This window comes from Vicugna pacos, chromosome 14 (genome assembly GCF_048564905.1).
Source record: "Vicugna pacos chromosome 14, VicPac4, whole genome shotgun sequence".
In the NCBI taxonomy this organism is placed as follows: Eukaryota; Metazoa; Chordata; class Mammalia; order Artiodactyla; family Camelidae; genus Vicugna; species Vicugna pacos.
This window is the reverse complement of record NC_133000.1, coordinates 47682943-47701252: the sequence shown is the minus strand read 5'-3', so window position 1 is coordinate 47701252 and position 18310 is coordinate 47682943.

The following is an 18310-nucleotide window of genomic DNA, read 5'->3' as shown; positions in this document are numbered from 1 at the left end:
TAGAAAGTCAGGATAGCTGTGGCTATGTCTAAGCCTGGTCAGCTTAAGCATAACATTTTTTGACAGAGAGAGGCACTAGTGAGGAGAATTATCCTCTGTAGATGAACAGCTAAGACAGAGAAAATCTCCTTAATACACAAGTTTGGGGCAAAAGGAGATGAATCAGCCCCAGTTATACTGATTTGGCAAGATAATACTGCTTGGTTTCAGTAGACAGATCTTCATTCTAAAATAGAAAAAAAAGGATTTGAAAGAGCTCGAACCACACAAGAGACCCCAGTTCTATTTGGACATGGCACTTGACCAAATATAGTGCTGGAGAAGTAAGACAGATGACTGTTCTCTCCCCACCCCAAAGCCCTCTAGCTCAAGCAAGCAGAAAAGCCCTACCAGCCTTCCTGTATGTAGCCCCACATCCAGCTCCCCAGCCAGGAGCCCCAGCAGCCTGGCAGGCTACGCCCAGCCAGTCTCTGGGGTAGGATGTCCTCTTCTGAGCTCTGTAGGCATGCTCTGAGTGCTGGGTCAACAAGAGGATGCAGGAGCTAGAAGTATTTCCTTATTTCCATCCCCCAGCACTGGTGAGTATGTGGAATCCTGGAGTCTGACACATAAAGCTTTGAACATTCACTTTAGGAAGTGAGAATGATTCTTTCAGGCACTCCAGATACACATATGTACATAAAATCCATAATCCACATCCAAAATCAATGAAGTACATGTTCAAAATTTCCTAACTTTTTCACAACCTGGCAGATACATGGCATCTCAGCTCTTTCTTCTGAAGCAAGACAACTATAAAACTAAATTCTCAGGTTGTAAATTTCACCTTATAGATTACATCTTCCAAGCCTGGCTTCAGATCCTCCTTAGAACGTTAATGAGACTTCCCACGTACATGCTGTTATTCCACTGTGTTTTGGCAGTCATTTTAATTTGTCACCATCACCCCTGTGCCCTAATATGCTCCTTTCCCAGGTGTGGCAGGAATCTTAGTCTAGCCCAAATGTCACTGGCTTTTGGGCAGCAGCAGCAGATATAGAGGTGGCATCAGCTCACATCCTGACATCAGGTTTCTCTTTAAGTGTGGGTGTTAAGTCTCTATAGATAATAATAATAAGGAGCTGAAGCAAAGGGCAGGAAGGGGCTGGAGTTACTGGCTTTTGCTGAAAGGAAGAATGTCAATGATTTGCAATAGGAAGGCTGGGTGGGTGGAACCGTGAATCCAGTGATTATCTGATGCTGATGAGAAGGCTTATGACAGGCAGGAAGTAGAAGATTCCATGGGTAAGCACGCTAAGCAGCCTGGCAGAATACAGCAGCATGCAGACAAAGAATTCTAGCCCTCTCTGAAGGATGACTGTTGCTGTTACAAGCTCCTAATGTTTTTTTCAGTTCATTTCATTAATGAGTAGTGATCACATTCAAATTATCTCAATGAAAACATTATTTTGACAAATAAGGTTTGCAACTACAAAAGGACTCAATAAAATCTGGTTCTCTTAAGTAAGAGAAATAGAAGAGGTCTTAGTCATTCATTGCACAGATTAAAATAAAGCTTTGAGAGACACTGTACTATGTCACCCTTTTTAGCGTAGTTGAATGAATTTTGATTTTTAGAGTCAGGCTGACCTGGGTTGGCTGTATGACAGACAAGTAATTTAACCTCTCTCAGCCTGATTCCTCATCCATTAAATGGGACCACATTCACTATTACATCTTGGAACAGTTAAGAAGATTAAATTAGATGAGAATAGTGATGCTCTTAGCAATATGCCTGGTACCCTGTAGAAACTCAGCAAATCCCTACTTATCTGTCTGTCCTTTGAAGTCTAAAGGTACCTATCAGTTCACTGTACATGGCATGTTCCCCAACTTTTCTACAGAGCTTCAGGTGTGATCAAGAACCTTTAAACAGCTGGCAACAGAGAGGGGAAATGAGTAGAAGAACCTGCAGTATCCTGGGAAGAGCCATAGACTAGAGTCCCGGGCTACAATCCTGGCTTTGCTCCTTACCAGTTACGGGATATGGGGACATTGCTTAATGTCTTAAAAAGTCAGTTTCCACATCTACCTCAAGGAGATAATAACATCTACCTTGCAGACATCTATTCAAGACATCCTTCCTATGCACAGGCATTGGGCTTGAGATCCCACAAAGATGAATAAGACACATCAGTGCCTTCAAAAGCACCTGCAGGCTATTGAGGAATTAGTCGTGTATCCACATAACAAAAACAAACTCACTGAATATGTGATCATCTTTTGAATTCCTTCGCAGAAACAGCAGAAGATAACAATGATGGGCACAGATTTACACCCAATAACTTTCAATCCAGGCTCTTCTACTTCCGAGCTATGTGAATTCAGGCAAAAAAACTTTACCTAATTTTGAGAATGAGGAAAATAATGGAATTGTAAAGATGAAAGATGGTATACATAAATGTGAAGAATGTAGTAAGCATTCAGTAAAACATTAGCTCTTTTTAGTCTGCTATTGGTATCCCCTGCATATGGCACTGAAGGTGAAAAGTTTGAGGGGGCTCCCTTGCATATCCTACGTGTCTCCTCACACCAGTAATCCATGTAGGAATATCTCCTAGTCTCTGTGCTGAAAGATGGAATTCATTGTTCTGACACTGTTAGGTAGGTATGTCTACAATTTCAAAAGTCCAGATTTTAACATTTGAACTTTTTTTTTTGAAAGAACATAATGACGGGAGCTATTTCTTTTCCCACTTTTTTCATATAAATGCTATCTTGCCACTTTTTATTTTTAAGAGTCTTTCATTTCGTTTCTACAAGTTACCAAGAAAAGCATAAACTTTACTTGCTCCAAGGAAACCATAAGATGGTAATGAGCTCCAGGGAGAATCACCTGTAGCAGAGCAAACATTGCTACCCCAGAAGGTCTCCTTGGCATGTGGGTTAATTTGAGCTGAAAACAGTCAAGGCCTAAAAGAAAGAAGAAACTTTGATCTTCCCTCCAACTGACTAAAAGAATGTAGACAGAAGACCTATTCCAGGAAGGGAGCTATCACCATAGACAAGAGCAACCTCGCCAAGTCTGTTTGTTAAAATTCCTCTCTGTGTCCCATTATCACTGCATGGTCCGGCAAACATTTGTTTACTGAACGTTTGCTATTTCATCTTCATGTGGCTCGCCTTCCTTCCTTTTGAAGTCCCAAATCATTATCCCCAATATCCTCTTTTTTCTTTAACCAAAGATGATGTTTAAGGTGAGGGTTTCAGCCACTTTGGCTGGTTTCATCCAGTTGTCCTGGATCTCTCCCATGCACACATGTTATTAAACTTGTTTGATTTTCTTCTGTTAATTTGTCTCATGTCAATTTAATTCTTAGATCAGCCAGAAGAACCTAGAAGAGTAGTGAAAAATGTCTCCCTTCCAGACATACCACATGCAGAGAATCAATTAGGAAAGGAAAAATGTTCAGGATCTCATTTTCAAGGTCCTTGAAAAGAAAATCCATTTCAAAGGAAGAGGAATTCTTTTCACAAATGACAGTTTCAGTCCCTGAATCCTATGCTAACCCAAACCCCAGCTGTGTTCATTTTACTTCATTTTCCCTCAAAGTGGAGATAAATAAGGATGAAATACTGCGCACATGTAGCATCTTGTTTCCAAAGAGTCCAACAGATTTAAATATACCATCTCATTAATCTTCCCAGCAGTCTGGGAGAGGGAAGTGACAAATGTAGTGTCACCCTTGCAAATGAGGAAACCAAAGAATGACAAAGGGAACCGAATGGCCAAGAACACAGCAGCGCGAGTGACAAAGCGGGAAAAATAAATCGGGTCTTGGAAATGATGATCATTTCAAGGGCATAAGAATATCCATAAATTATAAGCAGTGAGATAAGACCCGACTGCTGATTGCTTAGAGTATACTTAAGTCAAAGCAGGGAACATGCGGGTTGTCAGTTATGCACAATAGATCTCAGGCGCTCCAGGTGCCTGGGATGACGCTAGCAGATGTCCTGTTGGGTTTCTTCCTCCTTCCGTCCCACAGTTGTATGTCACTTCTCATACTGTGATGAATTTTCTGACATCCAGTAATTGGCTATAGATTTCCAACTCTAACTTCAGGTTTTTTTGGGTTTTTTTCATTTTCCTCTTCTCTCACAACTCCAAGTCAAGTCATATACCTATTTTCTTTCCAAAGTCTGCCTATATAAAGGACAATTAAATTCCTGTCCCTTTTCTTCAAGTTAAAAAAGAGTAAAGTGGTCTAGAAGACTAAATTTTCTCAGTACATGTATGGGTGAAACTGAATTAAATAAAGTATATAATCATCTAAAGCTATTTTTCATCAAATGAGGGTTAAGTTGTTTTTTCTAACCCACTTGGAATCATGTTTGTGGGTGAGAATATTGTTATAGCTTGATTGTTAGGAAAGTGGGAGTCAGAATTTTTATAAATCATCAGCTGGCTAAGAACATCAAGGTACCTCTTAAAACAGTTTAGGAGAGCAGATAAGCAAATTACTTTGGTATCAAAATCAAGTCTCTGAGAGAAGAGTAGGGACACCTTGATCGTGGACATAATAGGCAGCTGCTTACTTAGACAGGATTCAGAGTTGCTGGGCAGGAAAGCCTTTGCACTCACTGCCTGCTATGCCTCTTCACTCACCAATGACCAAGAGACTCAGACCAAGAAAAATAAATCCTTACTTATACGATTAGCAAAAAGGCATACATTGTCAACTATCCTACAAGACAGCATTAAGTTCATCCTGAGAGTAAGTGTTAAGAGAAGGCAGTAGCAGGGATAACCACATTACCATAGGTAAGTGCCCAAAGTAAATTTTAGTGGCATTATAGTGTAGTCAAAAGCATGCAGAGTAAAGAATAGGTCAACTTTCAGCCACTTTCTAGCCAAGTGACCTTTCAAGGTTGTTAATGGTAATGAATGTAAGTTCCTGCTGCATAGTAGACCACAGTAAATGTTATTTATTGAAATTATCATAATCTTCTGTATGTTACTTTTGCCTTCTCAAAACACACATAATAATCTCTATTACCTCAAATTGTACCAATCAAATTTTAATGTTTCAGAGAGCATATTAATTAACTGCAATTTTGTTTTCAGTTAATATAAATTTGACATCTACTGCAGAAAAAGCATGGCCCAATTTCCTCTATTTAAGTGTCCTGCGGTTTGAGCAAGGTGGGAAGAGTTGTTTTTATTACAGTACAAAATACCTAAGCACTTGATTCACTTATACCTCATATACCTACATGTTTTACTCATAGCTAACAATGTCAAATATCGATAATAATTATCATAATCTCCTTTATGCTTTCATCTTGTCATTCTTAATTTATGTTTTTGTTCTGTTTTATCACCCATATTTTGAGTCATCCTGCAAATAATGTGACCAGGCAACAAAATGTGACAAAGTATAGACCACTATGCCCATAACCCTGCCTGCCTCTGATGGCCACTGATGTGTCTTCTTGGCCTGAACTGAACACCAGTTCACAGAATTCCTTTTCTAATATGCTGCTGGTCAGAATCAGTGAACTGTGCATAGGTCAGATAATTCTAGTAAAAGTAGTTACAGCAGCAGGAACAAGAAAGGAGTGGAAGTCACTACTACGAGCTGGCAGTAGCTGTTATTATAGTACATGGGTGTGGACCACAGAGACTAGCAAACCACTGAAAAGATAGCTTGAGAAGGAATTTCAGAAGAAGTCTTATGTTAGGCAGCTGTTTGATAGTGGTGCTAAATTAATGTGATCCAGGGAAGGCACCAAGGAGCAAGGTCTTTCCTGCTGCCTTTGTATTTAGACAAATAAGAGAAGGAGCAGCCTACTTTCCCTTCGTTACGGATGGAGTTTCCACAGCTTCCCTCTCTTCATGAAAAACCACCTTTGATGAAATGTTATTGTTTCCCTGCCTACGAAGTGATCAGCATCATAAATACTGACAGTAACTTTGGAAAGTTTCAGACCTAGAGTTTCAGAAAGCCTCCACCAGGCAGAGAACTTGCACTGTTTCAATGCCTGAGATTTGTGAACCAACTTTTCCAGCTGTATGAAACACTGGGAATCACATTTCCTTTAAAAATGAGCTTTATTATAATGCATCACTATGGGTTGAACTGTGTTCCCTTAAAAAACATGTGGAAGTCCTAACCCCCACCTCCAGCACCTCAGAAGGTGACCTAATATTTGGAAAAGGGGTCATTACAAAAATAATCAAGTTAAAATGAGGTCACTAGGGCAGGCTCTAATCCAATATGACTATTGTTCTTATCAAGAGGGGAAATCTGGACAAAGGAAAAACATGTATAAAGGGAAGATGATATGAAGAGACAAAGAGAACACCGTGTGAAGGTAGAGGTGTGAGGCATCTACAAGCCAAAGATTGCCAGCTTATACCTGAAGCTAGGAGAGAGGCATGGAAGATTCTTCCTCACAGCTCTCAGAAAGAACCAAACCTGCTGGTTTTGAACTTCATTTTTGTAACTCTATTACATAGCCCTAGGAAACAAATACACACATTAATATATAATTTGAATTACTAGTTCCTAGTATACAAGTAAAAAGAAATAGACTTGGAGTAAATTTTCCAAATATCACTGGTTTTATTCCAAACAGAAGAAATTGCTTTTAGTCCCTCAGAGAAAATATCTTTATGGTTGAGTTAAATACATTTATGTTTCCATAGATGATATTCATAGTAAGGCTTCTTACTAAAATCTCTAACTTCTATCCCAACTGCAAACCATCATACATTAATCCCCTAATTAGGTTCTTAGCCTTTATGAATGAGTAATCCTTCTTGCAATAGTTCTAAATGCAGCAAGGATACCGATATTCAACTTAAACTACAGTGACTTCAACATCCTTCTTATTTCTGAATTCTTTGTGGAGATGAAGGACTAACCCAGGGGAAGCCTGTTTCATTTTCATCTATGACACCTTCTTTTCAATATTAATTATTCCCAGTTAGACTCAAATGGCAAATCATTCAACATGACTTCTGTCAAAACTAGAAGTATTTTTGCCAACCGGTAGCCAAATGGAATTCCTACTAGAAGAAATGTTTTCATTTGTCGCTTAAACATAAACTCTATTCTGAATAAAATGTGCAATTTCTACTATATAAGTTTAACCAATTATTTTTTGAGAGTAATAAATGTATTACCAAAAGTATTGCCTGAATGTTTCAGATACAAAGATGAGAAAATTAATTCTTCTTTCTGAATGGCTTAATCTTGACTATGTCTTATTACTGTTTCTCTTCCACAGGACTAGGAAGAAGAAATTTATTTGGTCTTAATTCAATCACATGAGCAACTTTGCTGGGCCAACCAGAGCCAATAACTGTCGTGTGAGCAGTGTGTGTGACAGCTGAGTAAAACTGAAGACATTTGACAGTGTTAAGAAGAAGTTCATTCAATCTCTGGCCAAATGCTAAAGTAACTGCTTGCCAGGGAGAGGTTTCTTCCCCTTGAATTTGAGATTGCAAAGCACTCTTTTTGAAAGAAAACTTGGCTTTAGCAAAGGTGCATGTGAGACCATATTTTCTTTTCATTTTCCACAGATGTTGTTTGTTTCTATGTCTCTATATTTCATGCATATTTGATCACTCTTTCCATCTATTAAAAAAAAGAAAGCTCTATTTCTTTCTGGCAAACATTGGCAATATTCTTTTACTTCACATCATTTTTTAGACATGTTGACTTGGCTGTAGCAAAAGTAAAGTTCTCCAGAGAGAAGAAAATGAATGATAAAATACTGAAAAGGGGGCAATCTAAATTTAAACAAGTTATTAGATCAAATCTATAATTTAAGCAGAATGAATAATAGTTCATTTGTGAGATGAATGACTACATTTATATCATTTTCAATCCCAAAGTTTCTGTGCTTGTGTCAATAAAAATATATGAAGTAACTGGAAACATAATACACAAATTACTTTTCTACTTTTTCAGGAAAAAAAAAAGTTTCTCCCAGTCTTTTTAAAGTTTCTTAATCCATAATGCATAGCCACAAGCAATATAAATCAATCAGCCTGAGAGCTGGAGGAAGCTGCATAAATTAGCAAGTGGTGAGAAGAGGACACAGCCAAAGTCTCATTTCAGGTAGCAACACAGGATTGTGGTGACTGTATACTTTATCAATCTGCTACAATTAATTAGTCAATACTGTACACATTTGCAGCATAAGATATACAAAAAGTATGGTCATTATCCTGAAGGCTCTCATGTCAACCTGAAGTTGAAGGGCTGACCTCTCTCTCCCAGGCTAGGCAAGCTTTCAGGACTGTCAGACATGCGGAAGAGGAAAGGTTCTACTGTCTCTCTCCAGTAGAAGAGAAACACTGTGGGGTTCCCCACAGTTCTACCAACAGGAGTTGTAGTGTAAAACTAGAGGTGGCCTTTACACACTAAGTACATTTCCAAGTATTTTGAGTTCTCACTAGAGAGAACATTCCACATATGCTGGTATCCAACTGTGCTAAGTAATGGTGAAATAAGCAAAAGACACCTGAAAATATTGCTAAAAATTAGTGATTCTGAGGCACTACTAACATTTGAGAACCACTGCATTAAAAAAACAAAATGGCAAGATTCAGAAAGGCATGGGAATATGGTTACAGTATCACTCCACTTCAAAGTCAAGATTCAGGAAAATAAAAGTAGAGGTAGAAGGAGAACAGAGATGGATATTGTTTGCTTTGACAAACACAACTCAGGTTTTTCAGATGCCTTATTACATCACCAACAATGTACTCCTGGTGGGATAATTAGTAGCTTAAGGAAAAGGTATTTAAACTATAGTTTGAAGGGCAAAATCAAAAACTGACAAGTTTAGAATTTCTTGGTAATTATTAGGTAGAATAATGATTGTTACATGAAAATAAAAACCATGAAACAGTTTCCAGAACTACCCAAAACCAAAATTCCTTCTAGTACTGTATTTCTGTGATTCCATAGACAGAAAGAGAATTTTAACTCTGGTATTTAACTGTTTAGTATCTAGACCTGTATTACTACATCTGAATATTCAAAATCCAAGGCCAAAACTTCTGTCTCAATTTTAACCCAAGGAAGTACACATTAACAGAGAGAATATTATTGAAACTTGATGGGATGCAACTTGTAATGTCAAACAGTGAAAGGACAAAGCTTATCAAAAAGAAACTGATGTAATAGGAAAATGAAGAAGTTATATACAGCGTAGGAATTTATAGTTGAGAGTAGGAATGTGGTAGAAAAAAACTTGCATGTTAAAGAGAAAATCAAATGTGAAAGTAACAATGAAAGAGTACTGTGAACTTCCATCCCAGAGAGAGAAGACGTGATGCTTTCCTTAAACAGATAAAACACTAGGGCAGGGTCAAGAAAGAGTAGTGATTGAGCTTCTGATCATCCTAATGGCTCTTGGAAGACATTCAACTCAATAACAGAATATAAAATATGTTTTCTTATCTTAATAGCAATTTTGTCCTTCAGACAGGAAAGGCAACCACCCAGGACTTTATTATTCTGGGTCTAATTTTGACTAACAGAGAAATGGTTTATAAGTATGTTTGAAATTTGGGGAGAGGCCATTTTGCTTTGGGGGGATTATAATAAAAAACGAATAGAAATATTCACAAATTGTTCTTTGGAAGAGCATTTACTATTTTTTTTGAAGAACATTTAATCTTGGGTGTCAATATTTATGCCATGTCATTCATCATTCTTTGAAGGCTCTTTGAATGATGTCATCTAAGTCAACTATTTTATTCTGCTGATGAAGCTATTTCTTCATCCAGATATGATGTACATCTGATCACTTGATCAGCTACCTCCTATTTAACTGAACTAAACTGGAAGACAAATGGGGAGAGCTTTAACTGTTGGTCTCCAAATATTAATGTTAGCTGAGGCTTTACATAAAATGGATGGGTCTCAAACTTTAGGGTGTTTTAGGATCATCTAGAAGACTTATTAAAACATGGAATTCTGGGCTCTGTCCCCAGAGTTTCTGCTTCAGTAGGTCCACTGCAGGACTGTAAGTGTGCATTTCTAACTAGTTCCCAGATGCTGATGCTTACATCCCCCAACCATTTGGCGAAACTCAGATCTTATGAAAGAAACAATGTTGCATTGATGTCCCTCTAACTGAAAACTTTCCAATTCTCCTTTCTGCCTGAAAAAAGGAGTCACTCACTAGTTTCTCAATCCTGTCTATACATTAGGAGACCCCCCAGAAAGTTTTTAAAGATTCTGTTGATTGAATCTGCATTTCCAACCTGACTATCAGTATGAGTTCAAATTCCCATTCTGCAGCCAGTGTTGAGAATCATTGTCCTTAACGCTAACAATCTGGAGAGTTTAGCTCTTCAACCTCATCCTATTGGCATCATCATCTGACAGCTGTCAATTTGGCAACTTAACTTCAAACCTTGAGCTAATTAGGTGGCTCAGCACACTAAATGGCTTCCTTTGTTGTTACAAGGGCTAATTACCTAGATCATAGTTACCATTATCCAAAAACCGTGATTTTGAGTTGACAGATCAAATACTAAGCTTTTTTACTACTACATCATCCACAAACAAGCATGTCTTGAACATTTATTTGCAGCATACTCAGGGGAAAAAAGCCTTTTATATGCATCCTGCAGGTAGAGAGGGACCAGGATCTCATACACACGAAATCTAGTTGTTGGTTTCCTGCCAGCATTTTCAGAGATAATAATAATATGTATTGCCCTGGCAAATCCCTTGAAACAGTCAGGGGCTGGGGGACAAAACTATTGTAATCTATTATAAAGGACAGTATACAATGGGTGTTCATAGGACTAATTTAACAAAGTCTGATAATTTTAAGAAAGTGAAATTAAAACAAATGTAAGCTTATAAAAATATTTTCCTTGGTTCTGAAATCGAGACTGTCAATTCTACATGTTTTATATTCAGTATTTAACATTTGTTTTTAATCTGTGAGACCAATTGGCTGAATTGTTGCAGATGGAAAATATGGGGAAGTGATTTTTAATTCTACATTGTTCATTTGATTATGAGTTTGTTTCCTTATTTATATGTCCTAAGGGAAACATTTCTCAAATCAATGGGCTAGCATACTAAGAACACATGTTTATTATACCATTTTTCTAAGGACCATATTCAGGAACAAATTGGTAGATGTTGATAGAATTGATAGATACTACGTAATATATTATCCATCTTCTCAACAATGAAGAAAGATTATCTTCATGATGGCTGCACACATTATCAGTGATTGATTCACCTACAAGAATGTGATGTATTTAACCATTGTATTATTATGAAATTATAATAGAGTTTTATTAAAATAATTGATCATATTTGCATCTAGATTAAGGAAAATATATTAATTTATATTTGTAATGGGAAATAGGCATCTTCATAATGACTATGACAAATATTTAAATACATGTACTAAATTTTCAACCATAAGTTCTCAATGTTTATTACTTTAATCTTTTCCTTAATTCAATAAAAAAAACTTTTACAAAAACATAGTTTTACACAAGAAATTTTGTGTGCTTACTAAATATTAAACTTCAGTACTTACAACGGAAAGAACCTAGAAATGCTAAGGAAAGAGTATAGAAAAATCATCTCAGAAGCTCAGGAACTTATTTACAGAGTTCAACTCCAGAGTGCTTGCTAAGTGTTGTTTCTTTCCAGAAGCAACAGAGAATTCACCATTTAACAAGAGTATGAGCAATAACCAAAAAAAAGGCATGTTTTAAGAGTGACTAAAATGTGCACTTTAAATGGATAAGGGGTGGAATTGTAATGAGATCTTGTGCAATCTGTGGCAACAGCAAAATTAAAAACGGTAAGCTAGATGCTTGGGCATTCATCTCAAAAAAGAGAGACGAAACTGCAATTAGCTTAAAGACGTAATCAAACCATTAAGTATGCAAAACTACGCTCTAATTTTAGGAATTTTATTTGTCAATTGTAAGAATTACATTGGACTGATATTTTCTTTAGACATGTATATTATGTTTTCCAGATATATAGGTTAATATAGATGTAGATATACAAAATAGAGAGCAAATGTAGATGCTGAATGTTTTTACTTTAAAGAACTATTTTCCAGTTTTCTTCTTGTCAAAATAATGTAATTTGCCAGAAGCCTCACCAAATTTAAATAATCTGGGCCCTAATAATTGAGGCATGAGGTGAAATTTACTTAATTCTATAATACTAGCTCAAGCCAGCATTAGCAGCAGTATCAAGCACTCTGGAGTTGAATTAAAGAAATATATTATTTAATAAGAGTTAAAAAGAAGTGATACATGTATGTATGTGTGTGTATATATAATTATATAATATTTAATGTATGTTTAATATATTTAATATAATTATATGTATAATATATATAATACAATTTGTGTGTGTATATACATATATAATTAAAGTATATATAATACAGTATAGGGAAAAGAAGACAACATAGTGACCAAGTAGTTATTCTACAGGTTAGTGATCCAAAAAGGCAAAAAGGACAACAGATATGAGAGAGAATAGAGGATGACAGTTGTGAATGTCTTCACCTATGCACAATTCTTATCACATAGCATGTGCTCAATAAAATTGTCCTGAACAACTTGCTGAAGGCCTTATTTATGGCATTATGATTTTAAACTTTCAGAGAAATTAAAATAATAAATAAGAGATACTAAACATAGAGAAAATTATAAAACATAAACAAAAATATAATCTTAACGATACACAGAACATACTCTTTCATATTTATGATACCTGTTGCTCCTCAAACCAAACTGTATTCATTAAAATAGACAAGATGTACTTCCTGACTTACGTCCTCAATAGGAAATCTTCCCTTCACTCTATGCCTCGCTCTTCAAAGCACTCACCTCCTATAAGCTAGATTGTTTAAAGGAAAAAACAAAATAGATCATGCTACTCTTATACTTACATTTTTCCAATAGTTTCCTACTGTACTTCAAAAACAAACTCTGTATCATGAACTACAAACCCCTGCATCATTTGGTCTCTGTTCACACCAGCCTCCTATCTCCAACTCATCTTCCTCTTTCTCTGTGTCCCACTGCACTAGGATCCTCTTCTCAGTACCAGAAATACACCAAGCTCCTTCCCACCTCAAGACCTCCAGGGATGCAGCTCACTCTGCCTGGAGTATCAGACTCCTCCTTATTTGCCTGGGTTACTCCTCAGGTCCCAGATAACTGCGACTTCTACAGAGAGACTTTATCCCATGATCCTGAGTGTAAGTAGGTTCCCTGGTGTTACCTGCTCCCATTGTTCACTGCTGTCTCCCTTCGTAGTACTTATCACGGGTGGGAATTATTTAATCATTTATTTGGCCATCACCAGTCTTCCCCTTTAGAGTGGCGACCCCATGAGGGTGGAAACTGCTTCTGTTGGGTTCACCACTGTGTACTCAGCACCTAGCAGAAAGCCTGACATACAGTGAGTGCTCAGTATTTCTGAGATGACCATTCCAGATGAATTCCAATAAATCACAGAATAAGTGCCAGGCTTAGGTTATCTAGATAATTTACTTAATTTATATACTTAAATTATCTAGATGAATTTTATTCTTTACTTTGCAAGTGAAATGACAATTCAATGACTAAGAAAAATTCATTTCTACCCAACTGTCTGTAAAAAAAGCAGAAGTTACTTCAAAAAGCTAACAAAACTATGGAATTGGGACAATGAGAATGAATTCATATTGTCATCTATTCATGAAACCCTAAAGCCAGAATGATGGTAAAATATTTTACTCATTTAATTTCTTAATAGTTTATTTCATTGTAGTAAGAACAATTAACATGAAATTTACCCTTAATTTTTTAAGTGTACAATACAGTATTTTGACTGTAGGTACAATGTTGTACAGCACGTTTCTAGAGTTTATTCATCTTGCTTAACTGAAAGCTATGCCCATTGGTTAGCAGCATCCCATTTCCCCCTCCCCTGACAACCACTGACAACCACCATTCCACTCTTTGATCTATATAATTTGACAATTTTAGATACTTCATATAAATGGAATGATGCAGTGTTTGTCTTTCTGTGACTGGCTTATTTCCTTTAGTATAATGTGCTCAAGTTTCATCCATGCTGTTGCATATTGCAAAATTCCCTTCTTTTTTGAAGTTTGAGTGATACTCCATTGTATGTATACACCATCTTTTCTTTATCCAGCCATTTGTTGATGAACATTTAGGTTGTTTCCATATCTTGGCTGTTGTGAATAATGCTACAGGGAACATAAGAGTGCTAATATCTCTTTAGGATTCTGATTTCGATTCTTGTGGATAAATACTCAGAAGTGAGACTTCTAGATCATATGGTAGTTCTAGTTTTAATCTTTTGGGGAATCTCCATACTGTTTTCCATGGTGACTCCACAATTTTACATGCCCACCAACAGTGTGCAAGGGTTCCAACTTCCCTACATCTACATCAACACATTGTCCTTTGTTTTTTAAACTTGCGTTTTTTTAATCTTCATAAATATTTATTAAATTCAACTGTAAATAACACTAAATCAAACTCTCCATTTAAAAAAAAAACATGTTTACTGAGGAAATGAAAACTTACATCCCACCTCCTATTCCAAGGCAACAGGTACAGTGATGATGACTTGATGAAGAGACAAACAATATTTAACACTTTGAAAAAGCCAGTGTCACATGATGAAGGAAAAGAAATTCAAACAGTTGCTCAGAACATAGTCACAATTTTCACTTTAAATTTTCAATGTAAAAGAAAAAAAGATGTTCTGCAGGATTTTCTTTTCATTTACAAAGATTATTGTTTAAGGAAGAAAGGAAAATAGCAATTAAAAACTGTTTAATGAATATGAGCAAATGACCATACAAAAATGTTAATAACCAGAAGCACTCAACCACGTGGATTTGGGCTCCTAAAGTGGTCTTTAAGTGATTGGAAAATTCAAGTGCTCTTGTCTGCTATTCTGAAGTGCATTTGTGTAAGTCAAGAATTGCAACAAGAGAATTGTTCTTGGCTTTAAAAATACTTACTATGAACTTTAGAAATCCAATCTGGTATCTTCATGTACACAATTATCACAAAGATAATAACTGCAGATGGTATGTGAACTCTAAATCTCTAGCCTTCTGGGATTTTTCATTCCTGATTTTGTTATCATAAGCTTTTTACCAATATACAATGTAAACAGATTCCATTTTTAGATATTTTGAGAGCAAAGGAAAAGAGTCTATGTAATCTCTACTGCCATAATCTTATTGGTTTACTTATCTATAGAGAAATGTAGTGATTTATTTAGGTATCTAAAACATTATCTTGGTGAGTTGATTAAAAAGAATAAAAAAAATATGGTTCTTTTGAAAGTCTCCATTTTCCTGCTTCGAAGCAGTGTCACAATAACCATAATACATAGAGAGATTTTGTATTCTTTTCTTAAATTTCATTCATGACATTCTTGATAGAATTTTTCAATGACCCCCAAATCAGGGACTTTCCCAGGAGACAATAAGTGTCCGATCTGTAAGGCCAACAAATCCAAGTAGTTTTTGAACAAAAGCGGTTTTAGAGAACGTGAATGCATATTGGAGACTAAACCAGCTCCAAACCTACCCACAGATGGAGATGGATATGGTGACAGAGACAGAGATGGAAATGGAGATGGAGAGATAAAGGTAGAGACAGAGTTAGAGATAGATATTCTCAGGAATACAGGAGAAGCACAGACCAAATATAAATGGTACCTGTCAGAAATTTTAAAGTGTTTAGGCTATTAAGCTAAAAAAATATATTTCTTAATTTTCTGACTGAGATGATGAGCTCTTTGTTGGTTACAGACTGAAATAAATGCTTACAAGAGACATGACCAAAATGTGACAAAACATCAAGAAGCAATAAAACGTAATAATCAGCAATTAATAGATTACACAGCACTCTTAAATTTTCTTGTCAGGTAAGAGGATTTGTGAAGCTAAAAGTTACATAGAAGAGAATGTTAAAAATTAAGTTCTCTTAATGTATTGTTATTTATTTGCACATATCTTTGTAGGTCACAGTCTTATGTTTTGGCAAACTAACATTTTACGTATCTTCAATGAGAATTATTTCCCAGTAAGAGAATTCAATATTGATACTTATGTCAGGAACAAAATGGAAGAACATCATCCTCATTTCTGTAACTACTTCACTTTTTTTCTTTTCTTTTGACTTGGAGAAGTGTCTTCTCTCCATTTAAGATGAATTCTTATGTATGTGATCTTTGTGTGATTCCTCCCCAACTCCATGAGGATAATAACCCAGCATTGATCCGTCTGTCTCCCTCTCCATTGTTGCCTCAATTATCCTCAAATTGCCCCCAATCTTTGAGCAAGCATTTTTCTCTCTTCTTTATTTTGCTAAAAAAAATTTCACTTGGTGTATTCCCGCTGCTTCCAGTCCCATACCAGCCACTCACTTTCCCTGAGAACTGGCTTTTGTCTCAGCCTCACCTGCGGCAACTCTCTATAAAGTCTCCTTCTAATCATAAAATCCAGTCATTTTCTAAATTCTCCTCCTGAATATTGTTGAAAACAAATTTTTCATGGAAAAAACCAACCTCTCCTTCCTTGACATCAAGAAAAATTGTCTTCCACTGGTTCTTTCTACAGTTTGGTTCTTTTGTTTTCTTTCTCCAACTTTACTTCCCATCCCTTTTCCTGCTCTTGCCCCTTAGTTTCCAGTGGCCCTTATCTTTACCCATTGACCTTTGTTTCAACACTCTCTGTCTGTCTCTATAATCTTCATTTATAAACTCTATGAAAAGTATTTCCAAATATGTATCCCCAGCAGCTGCTAAACCCTTCTTGGACGTTGCACTGACACACTGAACTCAGTGTTTTTAAGCAAGATATCATCCTCAAACTGTATCTTCTCCCAAGAATCTCAAAATGTTTCAATTATCTTTGACTTTTCCCTTTCCATAAATCCTTTTTCTTATGTCTAATCAGTACTCAAATATTGCATTTCATTTTTTCATAGTGTTTTTTTTTTCATAGTGTTATTCACATCCACTTCTTCCTAGTTCCTCCTGCTACCATTATTCAATTTTAGACCCTTATTAACATAGTCTCTTCAACTCCCTTTCCCTTCAGTGCATTTGTTACTTTGTCATCAGATTAGACATCCTTAAATATAGCTCAGATTATGTGCTTCCTTTACCAAAAATTTTCAATAGCTCAAATAAATTTCGGATCCTCTCTGTCATTCATAGACCTGCTTGACGTTCATAACAAATTATTCCAAATTTTAATGTCAATGTACAGGGATTTGGATAGGGCATAACAGGGATGGCTTGTCTTTGCTCCATAATATAGAGAGCCTCATTGGGATGACCCGAAAGCTGGGAGCTGGATTCATCTGAAAATTCTTATTACTCACAGGTCTAGCAGTTGATGTTGGCTATTCCTCTTGGGTTCCTCTGCATGGGCTAGTTTGGGCTTCCTCACAGCTTAGTGGCTGAATTCCAAGGGCCAGAGCCTGCGGCAAAAGAGAGCCAAGCAGATCTCTATCTTCTTTATGACTTAGCCTCAGGAATCACACCACATCAGCTGCACGGACTCCACTGGCTGTTGCCGTTTCAAGCCCACTGAAGTTCAAGAGGAAATAGGATCCACCTCTTAGTAGGGAATAACAAAGTTCTGGAAGCATGGGCACTGCAAATATGGCTAGAGTCATTTTGGGAAAATATAATCTGCCACAGAACTCCATCAGCTGGCCTTAACCTCCATTCTCGGGAGGGCACTGCACTAACTCAGTATATGGCTTTCCTTCCCACTTCCCTCATTTGAGGTGGAGCACACCACCACCTCTTTTTGGAATTCTAGCCCAAACTCAACTTAGACAATCAAAGTCGGGACAGACAATATTCACAGCAGTACTATATATAATAGTCAAGACATGGAAATAGCCTAAATGTCCATCGACAGATGACTGGATAAAGAAGCTGTGGTATATTTATACAATGGAATACTACTCAGTCATAAAAAATAATAAAATAATGCCATTTGCAGCAATATGGATGGATCCGGAGACTGTCATCCTAAGTAAAGTAAGCCAAAAAAGAACAAAAAATAGCACACAATATCACTTACATGTGGAATCTAAAAAAAAAGACAAATGAACTTACTTACAAAACAGAAACAGACTTGCAGACACAGAAAACAAACTTACGGTTACCAATGGGGGAAGCGGGTGGGAAGGGATAAATTGGGAGTTAGAGATTTTCAGGAACTAACTATTATATATAAAATAAACAAC